The sequence below is a fragment of the Mustela erminea genome, chromosome 1, assembly GCF_009829155.1.
Source record: "Mustela erminea isolate mMusErm1 chromosome 1, mMusErm1.Pri, whole genome shotgun sequence".
Classification (NCBI taxonomy): Eukaryota; Metazoa; Chordata; class Mammalia; order Carnivora; family Mustelidae; genus Mustela; species Mustela erminea.
In genome coordinates this window covers 64,547,091-64,557,435 of record NC_045614.1, presented here as the reverse complement: position 1 = coordinate 64,557,435, position 10,345 = coordinate 64,547,091, and the positions used below count along the sequence as shown (strand labels likewise).

Genomic DNA, 10,345 nt, shown 5'->3' with positions numbered 1-10,345 from the left:
GCTCTGCTTTTCGAATGTGTATCTCTCAAGTTTAGGGAATTCTGTCCTGGTTGTCACAACTTGGTCGATAAGAATAAAAATTGACAATAGCCTAGATACGAAGCCACAGACTATAGGTAGTTCACACATAGGCTGCAGCGCAACCATTCAACACATAGATAGGTGCAGAAAAATCAACCGGCACAGAAAAATCAATTGGTAGAACAATATGTATGCTATAGGCCTATTTTTAAAAAATAAGGATAGACTGTTAATGACAGTGTTTTTGAATCATCTGAATTATTGAAATCTGATTATTTTAGCATATCTGAATATTCTATTTTCTGCATACCAGTGAATTACTGGTATGTGAGTAATGGCATAAGTGAAACTAAATAAAACAATATAAATTAGAAGATAGAAATTATTTTCTGCTATAACAGAGAATTTCTACTGACTCCAGTGCCCCATGGACCTGGAAAGTGACTCAGCATTGCAGGAGGTGCTGGAATCAGAGCACAGCAGATCCAGTGGGACCCTGGAGACCCAGCTGCACTCCCTCATCTCATGGTAAAGAGCTAAAGCCCTAGCAGCCAAATGTCTTGCTCGAAACCCTACCGCTCATTAGCACAGGAACTGGGTTTTCTGACTCACATTTGAATTGCTTCCACATGGCTCAGAGTCTTAATGAGAACTGCTCACACAGAAGTCCATCAGCTTCTTGTCTCACACACAGTTAGAAGCTTTGAAGAATACAGAATAAATTTTCAATGCAGTTGCTACTCACAGATAAAAGGGTAGAAAGTTTTGGAAATCCATGGCATCAACCAGGCTTAGCTAGGTAGACTGATGGGTGTGGGCTTGGGCTGAGATGGATGCGATGACCAACTCCTCTGTCCACACAGTCTCATCCTCCAGCAGGGTGGTCCAGAATTATTCACTTGGCTCCAAGAACAGTGGGTGGGAACTGGAAAACCTCTTGAAGGCTAACATGGAACAGGTCTGCTGCCATTTTCACCTCATTCTCTTAGTCAAAGCAAGTCACAAGACTAGCCCAGATTCAAGGTGTAAAGAAACAGACTGCTAATGGATGGTAGGAGCTATAAAGTTGGGCCACGCTTGCCATCTACTACACTTAGACAAGGAGGGCAGTCAGTTCCAACAGGAATAACCGAATGTGATCCTGTGTTTTTCAGGGCACCCAGACTGAAAGATGAGCCCAGATACAAAGATGAGCCAATTAGACTGCTTATGATAAGTGAGTCCCAGAGTTGGAATTTGGACTTGGGCAAAACAAGGCCAAAATGAGGCTCTTAGCCATAATTCTTCACCACTCAACTCAAAGAGCAGCTCCTCCAAGTTATTTCTATACCTAAGCCAAACACACCAAGAGTATTCATCTGAGCCTCCTCAGCAGTATACAGTTCATCTGTGATAGTCCTTATCTTGCCTTCCTGTGTAGTAAAGTCATGTTTCTACTTTGATCCCTGATTCTAAATTTAAGCTACTTGAAGGCAGGCAGTACCATTTCTCCACCACTGCCTCTCCCAAAGCCTCAGGCACAGCAAACACAGGGAAATGCATTTGCTACAATTTAAGACATGTGTTTTTTTTTTAGTGTTGTTGACACAAGCGTTACATTAGTTTCAGGTGTACAATATAGTGATTTCATAAGTTTGTACATTATGCTATGTTCACCACATGTGTAGCTACCATCAGTCCTAATATATCATTATCATTGTGTATTATATATATATATAATCATATATATGGTATATATGTATATTATTCATATATATATATATATATATATATATAAGACTTTATTTATTTACTTGACAGAGAGAGAGAGACAGCAAGAGAGGGAACACAAGCAGGAAGAGTGGGAGAGGGACAAGCAGACTCCCCACTGAGCAACATGGGGCTTGATTCCAGAACCCTGGGATCACGACCCTGGGATCACGACCTGAGCCAAAGGCAGATGCTTAACAATTGAGCCACCCAGGCACCCCTATGTTTTATATAGAGAGATACAGATATAGATATCATTGACTATATTCCTTATACTGTGCTTTTCATTCCTGTTACTTATTCATTCCATAACCGGAAGCTTATACCTCCTACTCCCCTTCACCCATTTTGCCCAACCTCCTCTCCCCTTCCCCTCTAGCAACCATCAGTTTGTTTCCTCTATTTATAGGTCTGATTCTACTTTTTGTTTCCTTATTCATATTTTTTAAGATTCCTCATATAAATAAAACCATATGGTATTTGTCTTTCTTAGTCTGACTTATTTCACTTAGTGTAATACCCTCTAGGGTCATTCATGCTGTCTCAAATGGCTCAATCTTGTCTTTCTTATGGCTGCATAATATTTCTGTGTGTGTGTGTGTGTGTGTGTGTGTGTGTGTGTGTGTATACACCACATCCTTCTTATTCATTTATCCATCTTGGCTATTGTAAAAAATGTTACAATAAATATAGGGGCACATATGCATTTTTTAATTAGTTTTTAAATTTGTTTTCTTTAAGGTAAATACCCAATTGTGGAGTTATTAGATATTATAATATTTCTATTTTTAATTTTTTGAGGAATTTCCATACTCTTTTATAGAATGGCTGCACCAGTTCACATTCCTACCAGCCAGTGTGCATGTGTACCTTTTTCTCCACATCTTCATCAACATTTGTAATTTTTTGTCTTTTTTATTTTAATCATTCTGATAGGCCTGAGGGGATACCTCATTGTGGTTTCGATTTGCATTTCCTTGATGATGAGTGATGTTGAGCATTTTTTCATCTTCCTCTTGGCCATCTGTATGCCTTCTTTGGAAAAACATCTATTCAGGTCCTTTGCTCATTTTTTTGATCAGATTGTTTGTTTTTTTGGTGTTGAATTGTACAAGTTCTTTATATATATAAGATATAATTCTTTATTCTATATATCATTTGCAAACATCTCTGATTCAGTAGGCTGTCTTTTTGTTCTGTTGATGGTTTTCTTTGCTATGTGAGAGCATTTTATTTTGAGGTCATCTCAACAGTTTATTTTTGCTTTTGTTTTCCTTGCCTTAGGAGACATATCTTAAAAATTGTTGCTGCTTTAAGACATTTGCATTTATATTTATAGCTGAATTTGTTCTGTAGTTTTTCTTCCATTTTGCTGTCTTTGGCAGGCTTTTTATACAATGTATATATGCTTTATAAAGATAATTTGGAAACTCCTTTTTTGTTATTGTTCATGAGATAATTTAAATATATTTGGAATTATTTCTTCCTTAAAAGTATACTAATATTCTCCTCTGAAACCTTCTATACCTTATACCTTATAAGGAGGCAGTCTTTGACACCTTTCTTGATCTTCCTATAATAATAAACTTGTTCAAATTTTTTGTTTCTTCTAGCATTTCTTTTAGAAATTTGTATTTTTCAAGGCAGTAATCTTTCAGGTTCTCAAATTTATTGAATAGATATGAATATAATAGTTTCTAGTGATTTTTTTCATTTATTCCCCCTGTATCTGTGTTGATTTCCCCATTATTATTGCTAGTTTTTGATATTTGTGCATTAATAGTTGTCAGTTTTGCTATTTTTCCAGGTGAATCAAATCTTGCACTTACATATTAGCTTTGCCATGTTTCCTAATAATACAATACTTTTGTTCAATACTATAAAATATAATACTCATACCTAAAGGTGAAAGCTCATGAAATAATGTATAACTTCACGACTTATCATTCAATTAAAATTTATGTACCCATCACTTAAGTCAAGAAATCGAACATTTCCAGAAACCCAGAGTCCCCGACATGATTCTTCTAATTTCAACATTATCCCTCCCCCCTCTTAGAGCTAAATACAGTGACTTTTGTGGTAATCATTCTTTGCTTTTCTTTATAATTTTAGCAACTATGTTGGCAACATCAAAATTCTAATTTAGCTTTTCCTATTTTGGAATTTTACATAGATGGAATCACACAGTATGTATGCTTAGATTATTTCATGTAGCTGTGTATAACCAAAGACTGTTAATGTTATTGCTAAATAATATTTCATTGTATGAATATACTTTTTTAACCTATTTATTTTATTTTTTAATGAGATTAATAACCTTTCTAAATTTTTACTGTTACAAATAATCTTATGAAATGTAGTCTTTTAACTGTACCCTAATGCATACCTCTATAAAGATGTCCTTAACCCTTGGATCCATGGATAGAATTGAATGGGAAAAACAACTACATCATTATGTTCACTAACTTCAATCTTAAAAGCAACCTTTTTTTTTTTCCATTACAAATGTAGACAAAAGATAAATAATACTTATACCTGTAACTTTGTCACAGGTAACTTTGCCATTGACAGAAATAACAGATATTTTGTATCACATCATGATTGCATATATCTAGAAATATCATTTGTGCTTACTACTCTTTTGAAATTATGGTAGTTATTAAACCTATTAGTTATTGTTATTTAACATGTTAATAAAGATGGATAATTTTTATTATAGCACAGGGTTGTTGTTTTAATATTTGACAGTGATTTTCTGATGCAATTTTTTCCTTTGTAAATCCTATATATTTTACATATTTTAAAATATTATAAGTTACTATGAAAAAGGATGCCTAGGCTTCACCAAACTGCCAAAGGGTACATGACACAAAAACAATCTGGTACTTCAGGGAATGTAAGTAAGGAAAATGGAGTTTGCATATCAGTCAGGGATGAATTAGGCTAAGCTTTAGAAAGAAACAATACCTAAATCTCAGTAGTTTAACACCAAATGTTTATTGCTCACACATTCTACATCTCAGTGTATCTATCTTAGGGAGCTAGGGACTTCACTCAGCAAAGTAGAAGGCTAGAGTTTCCATCATCTAAATAATGACTGGTTGCTGTGGCAAGGAAAGTGGAAGACAGCAAATTATACATTTGTCCTTAAGACATTCACATAAGAAAAGTAACACGTTTTGCTTTTCCTTACATTTAGTTGGCTAGAGCAAATTACATGACCAAACAGTAGGAACAAAGAATTCTATCAAGTGTCCAAAAGCAAGAAAAACTCAAAGTATTGGCTTTATTGGCTATCTGACTACACAAATCTTCAATTTTATTATATAATGTCCAACATGTTTCAGAAAAGGTTGTCAATGTTCAGTCCCATCACTACTATATAGAAATTCATCTTGCTTAATATGTCCTCAACAACACTTGGTTTTGTCATTTTCTTTTTCCATTTTGGTCATTCAGGTTTGTTTGGTTTTTTTTAATTTATTTTTTATTTATTTTCAGCATAACAGTATCATTATTTTTGCTCCACACCCAGTGCTCCATGCAATCCGTGCCCTCTATAATACCCACCACCTGGTACCCCAACCTCCTATCCCCCACCGCTTCAAACCTGTCAGATTGTTTTTCAGAGTCCATAGTCTCTCATGGTTCCCCTCCCCTTCCAATTGCCCCCAACTCCCTTCTCCTCTCTAACACCCCTTGTCCTCCATGATATTTGTTATGCTCCACAAATAAGTGAAACCATATGATAATTGACTCTCTCTGCTTGACTGATTTCACTCACCATAATCTCTTCCAGTCCCATCCATGTTGCTACAAAAGTTGGGTATTCATCCTTTGTGATGGAGACATAATACTCCATAGTGTATATGGACCACATTTTCCTTATCAATTCATCCATTGAAGAACATCTTGGTTCTTTCCATAGTTTGGCGACCGTGGCCATTGCTGCTATAAACATTGGGGTACAGATGGCCCTTCTTTTCACGACATTTGTATCTTTGGGGTAAATACCCAGGAGTGCAATGGCAGGGTCATAGGGACATTCTATTTTTAATTTCGTTTTTTTTTAATTTTTTTTATTTTTTTTAATTAATTTTTTACTTTTTATAAACATATATTTTTATCCCCAGGGGTACAGGTCTGTGAATCGCCAGGTTTACACACTTCACAGCACTCACCAAAGCACATACCCTCCCCAATGTCCATAATCCCACCCCCTTCTCCCAACCTCCCTCCCCCCAGCAACCCTCAGTTTGTTTTATGAGATTAAGAGTCACTTATGGTTTGTCTTCCTCCCAATTCCATCTTGTTTCATTGATTCTTCCTCTACCCACTTAAGCCCCCATGTTGCATCACCACTTCCTCATATCAGGGAGATCATATGATAGTTGTCTTTCTCTTGAGGAACCTCCACACTGTTCTCCAAAGAGGCTGCACCAACTTGCATTCCCACCAACAGTGGAAGAGGGTTCCCCTTTCTCCACATCCCCTCCAACACATGTTGTTTCCTGTCTTGCTAATTTTGGCCATTCTAACTGGTGTAAGGTGATATCTCAATGTGGTTTTAATTTGAATCTCCCTGAGGGCTAGTGATGATGAACATTTTTTCATGTGTCTGATAGCCATTTGTATGTCTTGATTGGAGAAGGGTCTGTTCATATCTTCTGCCCATTTTTTTATATGATTGCCTGTTTTGTGTGTGTTGAGTTTGAGGAGTTCTTTATAGATCCTGGATATCAACCTTTTGTCTGTACTGTCATTTGCAAATATCTTCTCCCATTCCGTGGGTTGCCTCTTTGTTTTTTTGACTGTTTCCTTTGCTGTGCAGAAGCTTTTGATTTTGATGAAGTCCCAAAAGTTCATTTTCGCTTTTGTTTCCTTTGCCTTTGGAGACATATCTTGAAAGAAGTTGCTGTGGCTGATATCGAAGAGGTTACTGCCTATGTTCTCCTCTAGGATTCTGATGGATTCCTGTCTCACGTTGAGGTCTTTTATCCATTTTGAGTTTATCTTTGTGTACGGTGTAAGAGAATGGTCGAGTTTCATTCTTGTACATAGAGCTGCCCAGTTTTCCCAGCACCATTTATTGAAGAGACTGTCTTTTTTCCACTGTATATTTTTTCCTGTTTTGCCGAAGATTAATTGACCATAGAGTTGAGGGTCCATATCTGGGCTCTCTACTCTGTTCCACTGGTCTATATGTCTGTTTTTATGCCAGTACCATGCTTTCTTGCTGATCACAGCTTTGTAGGAAAGCTTGAAATCAGGTAACGTGATGCCCCTCATTTTGTTTTTGTTTTTCAACATTTCTTTAGTGATTCAGGGTCGCTTCTGATTCCATACAAAGTTTTGGATTATTTGCTCCAGCTCTTTGAAGAATACCGGTGGAATTTTGATCGGAATGGCATTAAAAGTATAGATTGCTCTAGGCAGTATAGACATTTTAACAATGTTTATTTTTCCGATCCAAGAGCATGGAATGAATGGTCTTTCATCTTTTTGTGTCTTCTTCAACTTCTTTCATGAGTGTTCTGTAGTTCCTCGAGTACAGATCCTTTACCTCTTTGGTTAGGTTTATTCCCAGGTATCTTATGGTTCTTGGTGCTATAGTAAATGGAATCGATTCTCTAATTTCCCATTCTGTATTTTCATTGTTAGTGTATAAGAAAGCCACTGACTTCTGCACATTGACTTTGTATCCTGCCACATTGCTGAATTGCTGGATGAGTTCTAGTAGTTTGGGGCTGGAGTCTTTTGGGTTTTCCATATAAAGAATCATGACATCTGTGAAGAGAGAGAGTTTGACTTCTTCATTGCCAATTTGGATACCTTTTATTTCTCTTTGTTGTCTGATTGCTGTTGCTAGGACTTCTAATACTATGTTGAACAAGAGTGGTGAGAGTGGGCATCCTTGTCGTGTTCCTGATCTCTGCAAGCTTTTTCCCATTGTGAATGATATTTGCTGTGGGTCTTTCATAGATAGATTTTATGAAGTTCAGGAATGTTCCCCCATCCCTATACTTTGAAGCATTTTAATCAGGAACGGATGCTGGATTTTGTCAAATGCTTTTTCTGCATCGATTGAGAGAACCATGTCGTTCTTCTCTCTTCTCATATATTCACCTAAGATGAGAATATGAGGTGAATATCATTCTTAATGGGTAAATACAAGGAGTTTTCCTCTAGGGTCAGGAATATGGCAGGGATGTCCACTCTCACCATTGTTGTTCAACATAGTAACAAAAATCCTAGTCTCAGCAATCAAAAAACAAAAAGAAATAAAAGGCATCTGACTCAGCAAAGAAGAAGTCAAACTCACTCTTCACAGATGACATGATACTCTAAGTGGAAAACCCAAAAAACTCCACCCCAAAATTGCTAGAACTCATACAAGAATTCCGCAAAGAGGCAGGATATAAAATCAATGCACAGAAGTTGCATTTCTATACACTAACAAGAAGACAGAAGAAAGAGAAATTAGGGAGTCAATCCCATTTACAATTGCACGCAAAACCATAATATACCTAGGAATAAACCTAACCAAAGAGAGAAAGGATCTGTACTTAAAAACTATAAAACACTCATGAAATAAATTGAGGAAGAAGCAAAGAAGTGGAAAACGTTCCATGCTCATGGAATGGAAAAACAAATATTGTTAAAACATATATGCCCCCCAGAGTAAAACTATACATTCAGTGCAATCCCATCAAATTACCATCAGTTTTTTTCACATAGCTGGAACAAATAATCTTAAAATTTGTATGGAACTAGAAAAGACCCCCCAAACAGCCAAAGGAATGTTGAAAAAGAAAATCAAAACTGGTAGTATCACAATGCCAGACTTCAAGCTATATTACAAAGCTGTCATCATCAAGATTGTATGGTACTGGCATAGCAACAGACACATAGATCAGTGGAACAGAATAGACAGCCCAGAAATGGACCCTCAACTCTATGGTCAAGTAAACTTTCAAAAAACAGGAAAGAGCATCTAATGGGAAAAATACAGTCTCTTCAACAAATGATGTTGGGAAAATTGGACAGCAACATGCAAAAGAATGAAACTCTTACACCATACACAAAAATAGACTCAAAATGGATGAAAGACCTAAATAAGAGACAGGAATCCATCAAAATCCTAGAGAAAAACATAAGCAGCAACCTCTGTGATGTCAGCTGCAGCAAGTTCTTGCTAGACATATCTCCAAAGGCAAGGGAAACAAAAGCAAAAATGAACTCTTGGGACTTCATTAAGATAAAAAGCCTTTGCATAGCAAGTAAACAGCTGACAAAACCAAAAGACAATTCACAGAATGGGAGAAGATGTTTCCAAATATTTTATCATTTATAATCATTTTATCATTTGGGCTAGTATCCAAAATCTTTGAAGAACTTAATAAACTCAACACCAAGAACATATAATCCAATCAAGAAATGGGTAGAAGTCATGAACAGAAATTTCTCCAAGGAGGACATACAGATGGCCAATAGACACATGAAAAAATGATAAACATCAGTCAGCATCAGGGAAATACAAATCAAAACCACAATGAGGTGCCACCTCACACCAGTCAGAATGGCTAAAATTAACCATTCAAGAAACAGATGTTGGCAAGAGTGCAGAGAAAGGGGAATGCTCTTATACTGTTGGTGTGAATGCAAGCTGGTGCAGCCACTGTGAAAAACAGTATGGAGGTTCCTCAAAAAGTTGAAAGTAGAGCTACTCTATTACCCAGAAATTGCACTACTAAGGATACAAATGTGGTGATCTGAAGGCACACACACACACAGGGTGCACAAGCACCCCTACGTTTATAGCAGCAATGTCCACAATAGCCAGACTATGGAAAGAGCCCAGATGTCCATCAACAGTTGAAGGGATAAAGAAGATGTGAGATACACACACACACACACACACACACACACACACACACACACACGCAAAATGGAATACAACTCAGCCATCAAAAAAATGAAATTTTCCCATTTGCAATGACATGGATGGAACTAAAGGGTATTATGGTAACCAAAATAAGTCAATCAGGGAACGACAATTATCATATCATCCCACTGATATGTGAAATTTAAGAAACAAAGCAGGATTATGGGAGAAGAGAGGAAGAAATAAAACAAGATGAAATCAAAGATGGAGACAAATCATAAGAGACTCTTAATCATAGGAAACAAACTGAGGGTTGCTGGAGGGGAGAGGAGTGGAGGGGTAGGGTAGCTGGGTGATGAACATTAAGGAGGGCACATGATGTAATGAGGACTAGGTATTATATTAGACTCATGAATCACTGACCTCTACCTCTAAAATTAATACATTATATGTTAATCAATTGAATTTAGATAAAATAATAAAAATTTTAAAAAATAAACATGAAATAAGGTATACTTCAGATATATGAAAGCTAAAAGAATTCATCATAAGTAGACTTGTGTTGTAAGAGATGTTAATGTAGGTTCTTTTTTTTTTATTAAGATATTATTTATTTATTTGACAGAGAAAGACATAGCAAAAGAGGGAACACAAGCTGCAGGAGTGTGCGAAGGAGAAGGAGGCTTC

General features: G+C 36.5%; 1 pseudogene; it reads left to right on the top strand.

Moving 5' to 3' along the window:
* The first annotated feature begins 448 nt into the window (after window positions 1-448).
* Window positions 449-10,345, top strand: part of LOC116589278 — a 37,077-nt pseudogene continuing 27,180 nt past the window's right edge.